Source organism: Schistocerca piceifrons, chromosome 3 (assembly GCF_021461385.2).
Source record: "Schistocerca piceifrons isolate TAMUIC-IGC-003096 chromosome 3, iqSchPice1.1, whole genome shotgun sequence".
Lineage (NCBI taxonomy): Eukaryota > Metazoa > Arthropoda > Insecta > Orthoptera > Acrididae > Schistocerca > Schistocerca piceifrons.
The window spans coordinates 68,814,634-68,826,859 of record NC_060140.1 but is presented as its reverse complement, the minus strand read 5'-3'; positions in this window follow the sequence as shown (position 1 = coordinate 68,826,859).

Here is a 12,226-nt window from a genome sequence, read left to right as displayed (position 1 = left end):
AAACCAACTGAACAAACACATGACGTAAACAAGCGTGTACTTCGCGTAAGAACGAACGATTGGAGGAAGAACCATGACATATCTCATAGATAACCTTCCTCCGTCTGCTGCAGCCGCTATTGCAATGAGGAGAAGCGTGTTCGGTGGTTTTTCCTCTTTGCATTACTTCCATAACCTGACGTCGGTGGACTCCAGCCAAAAGTGGCCACAAATGTCCACCTCTGGGATTTCCCAGGCTCGTGACAGTCAACAGTTTTCTGTCTGCGGTCACTAGTGGTATTACTCTAAATGAAGAAACAAAATAAAAGAAAACGTAATGTGAAGCAAAATATCTTGGTAACGTCAGGAATTCAGTGTTGAGAAATGTCTTTCGCTAGGAAAATACTCTCGGATATAATTACCGTCATCTTTCCGTGTTTTCAGACACATATATTTCTATTAGTGTTTTATAATGTTATCGAAGTGTACATAACCAAAGAACATTTTAAGGATTACCACATAAGAAAACATTGGGCAAGTGTCCGTAGGATTGCTCTCTGACAGTTCCGTACAAACTGAATTACATATGTACATGATCCTGTAAGAGTTCCATTTTTACTGATTGAGGTACGGAACCATAAAAATAATAAAAAAGGGGAACCATAGCAAAAGATGAAAGGAAGGGAAAAGGAAGTGGAATCGGCAGATAGGACACTTTCTGAGGCATCAAGGAATTTTCAGTTTGTTGTTTGAAGGAAGTTTGTGTGCGAATGGTTGGGGAAGTTATATAGAGGGCGATCGAGAGATGAATACAGTAAACAGGTTCAATTGGATGTAGGTTGCTGCAGTTTTTCGCAACTGAAGTGGTTTGCAGGTCAGCGTGGAGGGCTGCATCAAACCAGTCTTCTGACTGATGACCAAAACAACAACATGTTATAAGGGATCTTATCACTAGCATGGATCCAGTACTTATAAACAACTATAAAATAAAGAGTGGAAACTGTAATAGCTATCGCAGAAAAAGAAACAGTTTACACTCATTGATGAAAGGGAGAAAGATGAAAACAGTTTACAGGCAGGTAAATTTAAACTGAGAGCTCTGACAGCAATGCACAGAGAAAGAGGAGTGGAGGAGACAGAGAAAGAGAAAGGAAATCGAACACAAGTAATGAAACGAGGAAGAAAGGAAGTGGTGTGGTTGGCTGACAAGCGAAAAGGGCAGAAGTAGTATGTGGGAGACTGCAAGAAACCCAGGGGCACCGACTTATAAAATATATTGGTGGGGAGGGCATACTGGGGTCTTGCCCCGGGAAATTTTGCACATTTTAGAAGAAAAATAGCGAGTTTTAAAATTTTTTAAGCATTTTAGAGTCATATGATCAACATTGGAACCCCGAAAACCAGACTCTCGATAACTCGAAACTCGGGAAACTCGACAAGGCTGACATATTTTTTGGCTTCGAAAAAAGGAACAAAATATAAACACTCACAGTATTTTCGCAAAAAGCTAATTTAATTTACAGTAATCATCATGCTTATAGACTATTACTGATCAGTGAATATATAGCTCTGAAAAGACTGAAATTATATTTAAATAAATCCTAAAGTATCATTAAAAGAATAAAACATAAAACATTGCTGTCACACAATAATAGCACTTTGATTATTAAGTGAAACAGCTAATTTAAGCTTACTGTGAATAAGGCTCAGGGTTCATTAAAGAAAAACAATATCTCAAAATTAATGCTTTAATACAGTTAATAAAGTTAAAACAGTATGCCTACTACTTTCAGTCAAACAGTATGCAAATAGCGGGTTTTAATTGGGTCTTACAACCTTAAAATATTTAAGTATTTGACAATAATTAATACAGTACTATAGTAATACAGTACTTAACTATTAGTAATATTTCGAAAGTGAAAATTTAACATTACGTATGTATTTAATTCTCTGTTTTATAAAGATTTTTAATACTGCTCTCCATGCCATTATTAGGGCTAGAGTGTCTTTAGAAAGGTGCAAATGTCGACCGTCTGACTGAATTACTGAATGTGAAGCTGTTGATGACTAGTCGGATATCCAATTCAGCCAAATAATTTCGGTGGGCAAGAGGGACAGTCAAGTTGTTCAATCGCTTCTCTCTCAGTGTTGATCGGAGATATGACTTCAGACGTCTGAGGGAGCTAAATGACCGTTCTGCTGTTGCTGTCGTGATTGGAACTACTTGGAGAAGCTTCATGCACTTCACTACTTGACGTAACATTTCTCCAACTGTAGGCTCTTGTTTAGTGTACTTTCTTACATCAGGTATGTTTTTTAAGAACAGTTGTTTTTTTACTAGCGATATAGGCAAACATATTGAAGTGTAAGTGCAGTCTCTCAATGTGTAGGTCATTTCTGGAAAACTCAGTTGATTTTTCCAAATTTGTGTCACCTCTGTTTACTAAAAGCAAGCACTCTTGTTCAACTGCAATGACCTGTGTGAGTCCAGTTGAAGCAAACCGCTCAGTAATGCAAGATTCCTCTGTTTCACAAACTGCAATGTAAATAGTTTTGTAGTATTCCTTTGGGGTTTTGAAAGTGTCGAGTTGTTTTCATACTTCTTTGGTATACTTCGATTCCGTGGAAACGTAGGATCATCAAAATGTGAAAGTTTTTCTTTTAAGCACAATTCCAAAAATGTTCAAACCCATCACACCTTCCATTCAATATAAAAATGAAGCCCTCATATATTGTTTCCAGATCAGCAACACTTACATGAGGGCATTGAAATTTTTTATTGACGTCCTCTACTGGGTTCATTGCACCGCAATAAAGACATAAAAAGAAATAGGTCTTGAATTGTAATATTGACCCAAGGTAGCCTGCACATTTGTAACTTGCCTCTGAAGAAAATGTCTCAAAAAACTCTAGAACTTCTTCAAAGTTTTTCGGTATTCTCAAGATACTAGAAGCTTGTATAGTCCATCGAGTCAGGCAAATGGGTTGTAGACCAGCTTGGTCGTTGGCGCTCTCACAGTGTATGCTTCTGAAAAGCCCAATCCGTTTGTTAGATTCCCTTACAGTGTTTATTAAGTCCTTGGCTAAAGCCATAATACCCCTCATGGAAGATGGCGGAGACTGCCTACAAATGCCAATTCTAAACTGTGAGCAGTGCAGTGCACATAATGTGCTTTTGGTTGTATATCCAAAACTATTTTTTTAATCCTTTGAACTTACCTCTCATATACTAGGCACCATCGTAGCACTGTCCTCTTAAGTTATCCACTGACAAATCCAGGCAAGCCAAATCGTCTTTTAAAATACTAAATAGTGATACATGAATTCCTTAATCGTACCACACTTACACACCATATCTTAAATCGCATAAAAGAGGAAGTGGGATGGAATCATGGTTGGTAATCACAATTTTTAACTAAGGCGATTTATTGACATTACAACTTTTAAGGAAATTGACAGATTCGAATTGTGGACGAGCCACTAGATAAAGCTTTGCAAATACAGTTAGAAACCCAACGTACTTGGTAATCAAATAAACAGTCCCTTATTAAGAAAACAGAATTACTGACAAACTTCAGAAATTCAAACACCCATATAGAATGTCACTCAAAATACCTATAATGAAAAGAATTACCAGTAAAGGGTGACTTAATGACACTTGAACACAGGTGTCAATCTAAGATCCAGTTACATAACACGATAAACCAGTTAAATAAAGAAACTACAGCAGAAAAACTGAACTTTAAAAATAAATGTTCACTTTCTGAGACGTGTTAATAAAGAAAATTAGTAGAAAGAGCTGCACAAGGAACTCAGCGGATGCTATGCAGTTTAAAGATTAGCCAGTTGTCAGTCCGTAATATTTAAGGAAACAGGTTCATATACGAACAGGTTACATACAATATACACTCCTGGAAATGGAAAAAAGAACACATTGACACCGGTGTGTCAGACTCACCATACTTGCTCCGGACACTGCGAGAGGGCTGTACAAGCAATGATCACACGCACGGCACAGCGGACACACCAGGAACCGCGGTGTTGGCCGTCGAATGGTGCTAGCTGCGCAGCATTTGTGCACCGCCGCCGTCAGAGTCAGCCAGTTTGCCGTGGCATACAGAGCTCCATCGCAGTCTTTAACACTGGTAGCATGCCGCGACAGCGTGGACGTGAACCGTATGTGCAGTTGACGGACTTTGAGCGAGGGCGTATAGTGGGCATGCGGGAGGCCGGGTGGACGTACCGCCGAATTGCTCAACACGTGGGGCGTGAGGTCTCCACAGTACATCGATGATGTCGCCAGTGGTCGGCGGAAGGTGCACGTGCCAATCGACCTGGGACCGGACCGCAGCGACGCACGGATGTACGCCAAGACCGTAGGATCCTACGCAGTGCCGTAGGGGACCGCACCGCCACTTCCCAGCAAATTAGGGACACTGTTGCTCCTGGGGTATCGGCGAGGACCATTCGCAACCGTCTCCATGAAGCTGGGCTACGGTCCCGCACACCGTTAGGCCGTCTTCCGCTCACGCCCCAACATCGTGCAGCCCGCCTCCAGTGGTGTCGCGACAGGCGTGAATGGAGGGACGAATGGAGACGTGTCGTCTTCAGCGATGAGAGTCGCTTCTGCCTTGGTGCCAATGATGGTCGTATGCGTGTTTGGCGCCGTGCAGGTGAGCGCCACAATCAGGACTGCATACGACCGAGGCACACAGGGCCAACACCCGGCATCATGGTGTGGGGAGCGATCTCCTACACTGGCCGTACACCACTGGTGATCGTCGAGGGGACACTGAATAGTGCACGGTACATCCAAACCGTCATCGAACCCATCGTTCTACCATTCCTAGACCGGCAAGGGAACTTGCTGTTCCAACAGGACAATGCACGTCCGCATGTATCCCGTGCCACCCAACGTGCTCTAGAAGGTGTAAGTCAACTACCCTGGCCAGCAAGATCTCCGGATCTGTCCCCCATTGAGCATGTTTGGGACTGGATGAAGCGTCGTCTCACGCGGTCTGCACGTCCAGCACGAACGCTGGTCCAACTGAGGCGCCAGGTGGAAATGGCATGGCAAGCCGTTCCACAGGACTACATCCAGCATCTCTACGATCGTCTCCATGGGAGAATAGCAGCCTGTATTGCTGCTAAAGGTGGATATACACTGTACTAGTGCCGACATTGTGCATGCTCTGTTGCCTGTGTCTATGTGCCTGTGGTTCTGTCAGTGTGATCATGTGATGTATCTGACCCCAGGAATGTGTCAATAAAGTTTCCCCTTCCTGGGACAATGAATTCACGGTGTTCTTATTTCAATTTCCAGGAGTGTATATTTATATATCTACCAGATTAACCCACCTTGGCGGAAGAAATTTAAATACTAAACTTTGGAAGGCGATATGTGAACAATTCCCGGTAGTGGCAGGTTCTTAAACGCTGCAAGGGCTAGACCTCGGACGACATTTCACTCCCCGCCAAGGCGCTAGTACAATCCAAAACTTCTGCCCTAGTCATGAAGACATTCAAATAACTCTGAAACATAGAAACACTCGTCAGAACCTTTGACTCGATGTATGGGTAAGCGTGTAAAGGAACACGTTACACTACTCACAAAATCGTGACTTTGACCTTGGGGATTTTACACATGGACAATTGTATTAACAGAGTGCAGGCTTTGAAAACGCCAACATAAAATCATTTGATTACAAGAGTCACAAAATAAAGCTTAAATGTCTCTGAGTGCGTCGGCCAATAAGACACAATTACGACCACTTACTTCATATTACGCACACAATACGATGGAGCGGGTTCCACAGCTATACCGCTTCACTTCACATTTTGTTCTCAGCGAAGTCACAGGACTTGTATATCCAAGCCGCCCATGTCACCAAAACGCCTAAACCAGTTTCACAGCACAACATGTAACGGTCATCACGTTCTTTCGGCAGCCGTTGTCACTCGTCTCCCAGCGAACGTCACGAGATTTTGAGCGTTACTCGTCGAACAACAACCAACTCGCTTCGCTCGCCAACCCGGAAGATAAAACACGCGAAAAGCAAAGATAGCTTAGCTCAACCACAATCGATCTCAACGATATATGAACAAAATAACACTGGCGCCAGCTCGCCAGGGCTCAAACAGAGTTTGTGATTCGGTGTTGGGGGTCTCGTATAAGCCAATTAAGTCTTCATTGATGATTAAGGAATCATCGACAGTATGAATACAAAATGACAGTTGTTAGTGAATCGAAGAATCACTTGTTTCACCAACCATAACAGAAAAATGTTCAGTCTTCTTGATTGAATCCAATACCTTTCTCAACACAGACTTTCCTAGTAGATAAATGATCTCGTTTTGAATATCGTGGTACGTCCACTTATACCCCAAACGCCCTAACCAATCTTTAAACTCAGGTATGTCATACTGTCGGACTTCCAACATTCGAAAAAAATTTGACTTCACATCTTCATGTCCTCTAATTGCTAGTCCTTGTCGTCGTAGACATTGCACGGTAGTAAAAATTGTCTCAAGAGCTAAAAGGCCTTTCTTCATATCACTACCTAACTGTTCATTCAGTTGGGAGGCCACACTCCGGTTATTGATAGAATTTGCTTTCAGAACACATTATTCATGGTAAACGTATTTTCTTGAGTAAAGAATTTTTCCAAAGCCTCTACTCAGTACAGCACTCGTGGCTGCCACATCGCGATCGTGAAGTGTGGCCGAGGCAGTTTCAGATAGGTTTTTACAGTCTGACGATAATATATGTTCAAAAATGTTCAAATGTGTGTGAAATCTTATGGGACTTAACTGCTAAGGTCATCAGTCCCTAAGCGTACACACTACTTAATCTAAATTATCCTAAGGACACCACACACACCCATACCCGAGGGAGGACTCTAACCTCCGCCGGGACCAGCCGCACAGTCCATGACTGCAGCGCCCAAGACCGCTCGGCTAATCCCGCGCGGTGATAATTTATGGATTTGTAGTTTTAGCTAGACGATGTCTACTACGGACAAACGGTAGTTACTGTTATTCTGAAGAAGGTTGGGTTATCCCGACTGAAACCTAGGTAATTTCTAGATTAACGGTGCAACTGAGGCTGCTGATTATTAAAATTAAAATTAATATTTATTCAGTTGCTGTCAGGGCCGGGAAATGCTGAAGATATTTAACCCTACGGAAGTAAGTGCATCTTCTTTTTTTGAAGAAAATTGTAACAGATTTTGGCATCTGCTTCTCTGCAGGTTTTGCAAAAAACTTTTTCGGTAGATGCTTCATATTCCAGCCACGTATATTTGATCAACCAAAACTTCTGAAATGATCTTCCCTTACCGAATTGTCCAGGTTTCGGCTGTGAACGGTTCTCGCCTGAAGACGACGAAGCAGTTGACGACTCAATAATTGTTGGAGGTAGACTTGCAGTATCATCAAATTCCAAGCCCGCCTTTTTGGTCACAAATTTCTCCGTTGCAAACTTAATTCACAATACACTAAGAGACTAATAAAATGTAGCCATATAAATAGTCCACCAGACACTAAATTCGGAACATTAAACACGTCTGCAGCATGCACTGAACTATCCACACTGAAACTATCCGCACTGAATGATTGCGACAGCAGGGTGGGCTTTATATACCGTGGCGTCGTAATGTCTCGAAGAGTCAAGGCGACGCGAGGCGGAGGGTTCGAGGCGCTTCTGCTCCAGTCCTTTTGATGCCGTCGCGGAGGCAGCGCTAGCCCGCTGGCTCTAGACTTTATCCAAAGGTTCACGCACCAGGACAAATTCTAAGTGTGTCCACAACACTGTAACACTATCATGATTCACACCACTCGTTTTCTCTTAACCTGTTTACTACAGTAATAATTACTTGTTTTAACTCTTTACTAAACGTATCTTGCAACGGCCTTGCCGCAGTGGATACACCGGTTCCCGTGAGATCACAGACGTTAAGCGCTGTCGGGCGTGGTAGGCACTTGGATGGGTGACCATCCAGGCCGCCATGCGCTGTTGCTATTTTTCGGGGTGCACTCAGCCTCGTAATGCCAATTGAGGAGTTACTCGACCGAATAGTAGCGGCTTCGGCCAAGAATACCATTATAACGACCGGGAGAGCGGTGTGCTGACCCCACACCCCTCCTATCCGCATCCTCCACGAGGATGACACGGCGGTCGGATGGTCCCGATGGGCCACTCGTGGCCTGTAGACGGAGTGGAATGTATCTTAAAAGGTAACTATTGTCAAAAAAGGAAAATAAAAAATTCCAACAATTTTGTTATTTTACAAAGCTTAATATAACCGATAATTTTCTTAAATTATTTTGCGGGGGTGGGGGGGCTCTGCCTCCCCAAAAGAATTTTTGAGGGGGATCGGCTCCTGAAACCACCACTCGTTGTAAATCTCCAGAAGTGTCTCAGTTTAGCCGGTGAGACCTTAGGTGGTGGCATAAAGGCTGTACAGTATAACTGCCCACGCTTTCCCCACAAGAGTTTTGCGGTAATTAAGCCAGTTCGTCCTTGAACTGACTTAGTGAGCCGCCGTGTAGGAATTCTTACTACCTGTTGTATGGAGACGCTCTCGTAGCCTTAAGTTCCCTTGCAGTGATGTAGTAGCGCCGTCAGATTCTGACATTGTAATACTACTGTCTATATTTTACATAAAGAAGCAGGAAGAAGTTTGTTTTGCAAACAACTTTTACATGTGATGCCTGAGACGCTCCGCTAAACCCGCAGGAAAGGACAAGTAGTAGGAGTTGTGGAAGGGGGCCAGAATGCTTGACTATCGACAGAAAACGTCTTTAATTGTAAAATATGTATATAGCAATTGTATTTAATTCGTGGTACTTCAGCCGTTTTAGAATTAAAGACGTTTTCTGTCGATATATATATATCTATGAGACAGAAGTCTCTAGGCTTTAACCTTAAATAGTATTTAAGCTCAAGTGATGTAAGAGTTGATAAGTAAGAACCTAAAATTTTAAAGCTGCTGATGGCCCATCATTTTAAGAACAATACAACTACAATAAATTTTCAACAGGTAGAAGGCCCACAGCTTTACCTTGAAAGAATGTAATACTTGATAAGTAGGATCCTTAAAACTTAAAGTGGCTGAAGGCCGGTACTTTAAAACATTACAATAAATTTTCAACAGGCAGAAGGCCCAAGATATATCTTCAGACAAAGTAAGACTTGTGCAACTTAGAAAAACTTACTTTTAAAATGGCTGAAGGCCTTTGATTTTAAAAACACAACTACAAGCATACAAATTCCAACCATCGGCTATGAGCCATTATAAATACACAATTAAACTCCAACAAGAAAGGCAGTGTAGGCAGCGGCGCTCAGAAGTTTCCAGGGGACTCGGTCTGCCCTTGAAATCTTAACGTTCACTTAGGTGAGACAAGAATTCGGCCCAACTATACTCGATCCGCTGGCTACATGAGAAGACGACTTGCTAACCACCGACCAGTATACGAGAATTCCAAGCCAAAAGGCTACAGACATAGCCGCCCACAGCCATAAATACATTAAGCTGTCAAAAATTACACACTGTGTTGGACAGCGGCAACAGTTGAGGAAAGGACACTGCCTGAAATTAGGTCAGTGACCATTGCAGGTAACCAGAACACTAACGGTCACAAGGCTAAATCATCACCAACTCGAACACTCGCTGTTGCTCCCAGGAATACCGCCAACAGCGAACCACCAACCAAGGGGACAACGTGAACAGACGTGGCTTCGGTAATTAAATCACCACTCAACCTTCATGTCCTGGGTCGGTGAGCCACGAACCTCGTAGCACTCGGAACAGCCCCCACACGCTCCGACACTGCATAGAGACGGCCAGCGTGCCCGGCTGACTGGACCACGTGGAGACTTGCTTGCTGCTCCGCTCCAACCGACCGACTGGCTGCACACCGCCAAGCCAGAACTATAAACACCAGACAATAGATGGTATACGGTGCAAATATCGATACACACAACTGCTGCCACACGTAGAAAGAGGAAGAACCACGGCATAACCGCAATAACCGCGGGAAACCAAACGCAGAGTAACAGCCAAGTTTTAAAGCACAGCTCAATGCCATAATGGTGCGTTTATTTAAGAAACACTGATTATAAGCTAACTGTTAACGGTACGAGTCCGTGGTCCACCACATGACTAGATCGACGACTACCGACTGTGGCGCTCAGTCTCCTGCAACTTGAGCGTACTATCGGTGTAGTTCGTATAAGATAGTACATCTTCAGATATTCCAAAGTTATTGGTTTATTTATTAGTATCAAGGTTTGCTGGCGTTGTAAAATTACTGAAAGATAGTATTGATGACCTGTGGACTCCTGCTGATGTCTTAGTGGCAAAAGGCTAAATGGTTAATAATAACAAGTACTTGATCAGCGCCAGCATAAATGTCCTTGCCCCACATAGCTCCTGAGCTCACCAGCGATTTCTGCATCGGCACCGCATCCCACTGGCTCTGAAAGCGCCACATGGCCAACAGCCTCTGCTAGCCATCGTGGGAACCTACCGCTCGTTCCTTAATCCCTACGTACTGCAGCTGCAGCGCTGATACATTCACTTTAGGCACGTGAAATAGCAGAACGGAAGTAAAGTAAAATGGGTTCCTGTCTGCAAATGAGGAGTACATTACAAGATGATGAGAGCATTTGCGTCACTGTTTGACAGAAAGAAAGTGGTTAGCGTGAATAGGTTGACAAAAGGCAGTGCTGGAGCTCTTTGTTAAATGCAACAGGAAATTTGAATTCTTGCGAGGGTGTGGACAGCAGCTTCAGAAAAAAGAATTTGAGAATGTTTTTGTTTTGTGAATGAGCACAGCTAGGACGCTGCGATCAGATGGCGGGTATTTTACCTCTCATGTCTGTTACTTGGGTGCATGCGCGCTGGCGGACCAATGAAGGAAACAGATGTGTTCAAAGCCCAGGATATCAACAAACATCTAGTCTACACTCCTGATTTAATATTAAACGACCAAACACCGCTCAACAAATGCCCTCATCTAATCTTCACCTACTCCTTACAATTTTGCAGTGCTGCCCACTGCCCCACTCTGCCCCTCCATTTTAACTGCACTTGTTTATGTCGCTGTGAGTCTCTGTGCACTCTACAGTTCTTATATTACAGTTGTCAATCTTATTTTTTATCCTGTATCAGCATTACCTTCTATTGTTTTGTGTGTTGGTAATTGAAATATCCTCATTGCTAATGACAAGTAACTGGATGGTGAAGATAGGAATTGTCACTATATGAATATGGACAGACAAGCAGAAAATTAGTTGACACAAATGCAGATTGAGTAAATATATTGCTCTCAAATTATTCTGAACAACTAATACACTGAAACTTCCTGGCTGATTAAAACTGTGTGCCCGACCGAGACTCGAACTCGGGACCTTTGCCTTTCGCGGGCAAGTGCTCCACCATCTGAGCTACCGAAGCACGACTCACAGCCGGTACTCACAGCTTTACTTCTGCCAGTATCTCGTATCCTACCTTCCAAACTTACAGAAGCTCAACTTACAGAAGGTTCGCAGGAGAGCTTCTGTAAAGTTTGAATGGTAGGAGACGAGATACTGGCAGAAGTAAAGCTGTGAGTACCGGGCGTGAGTCGTGCTTCGGTAGCTCAGATGGTAGAGCACTTTCCCGCGAAAGGCAAAGGTCCCGAGTTCGAGTATCGGTCGGGCACACAGTTTTAATCTGTCAGGAAGTTTCGTATCAGCGCACACTCCGCTGCAGAGTGAAAATCTCATTCTGGAACTAATACACTGTTGACAATTTGTTGCAGCCATGGCTAGCAAGAAGCAGAGCCCTGACACGGGCGTGCGTCTATGCACACTGAATGTTTGCCGTTAGAGTCAACTATCAACAACTTAGAGTAGTTTCGGCGCCAGCTAACAGCTCAGACGTCTCGCTAGAAGCACGGAAATGCAAGTAGAAGCAGGAGACTGGCGCCTAGGTAGCCACCGCTTATAACAGTATCCCGCCCTCATGAACTCTGACTCTGGCAGCATCGGTAACCTACGATACTACGCCGTCCACATGTAACACCTCTTCACGTTACAAAATGGTTTAAATGGCTCTGAGCACTATGGGACTTAACATCTGAGGTCATCAGTCCCCTATAACTTAGAACTACTTAAACCTAAGTAACCTAAGGACATCACACACATCCATGCATGCGGCAGGATTCGAACCTGCGACCGTAGCAGTAGCGCGGTTCGTGA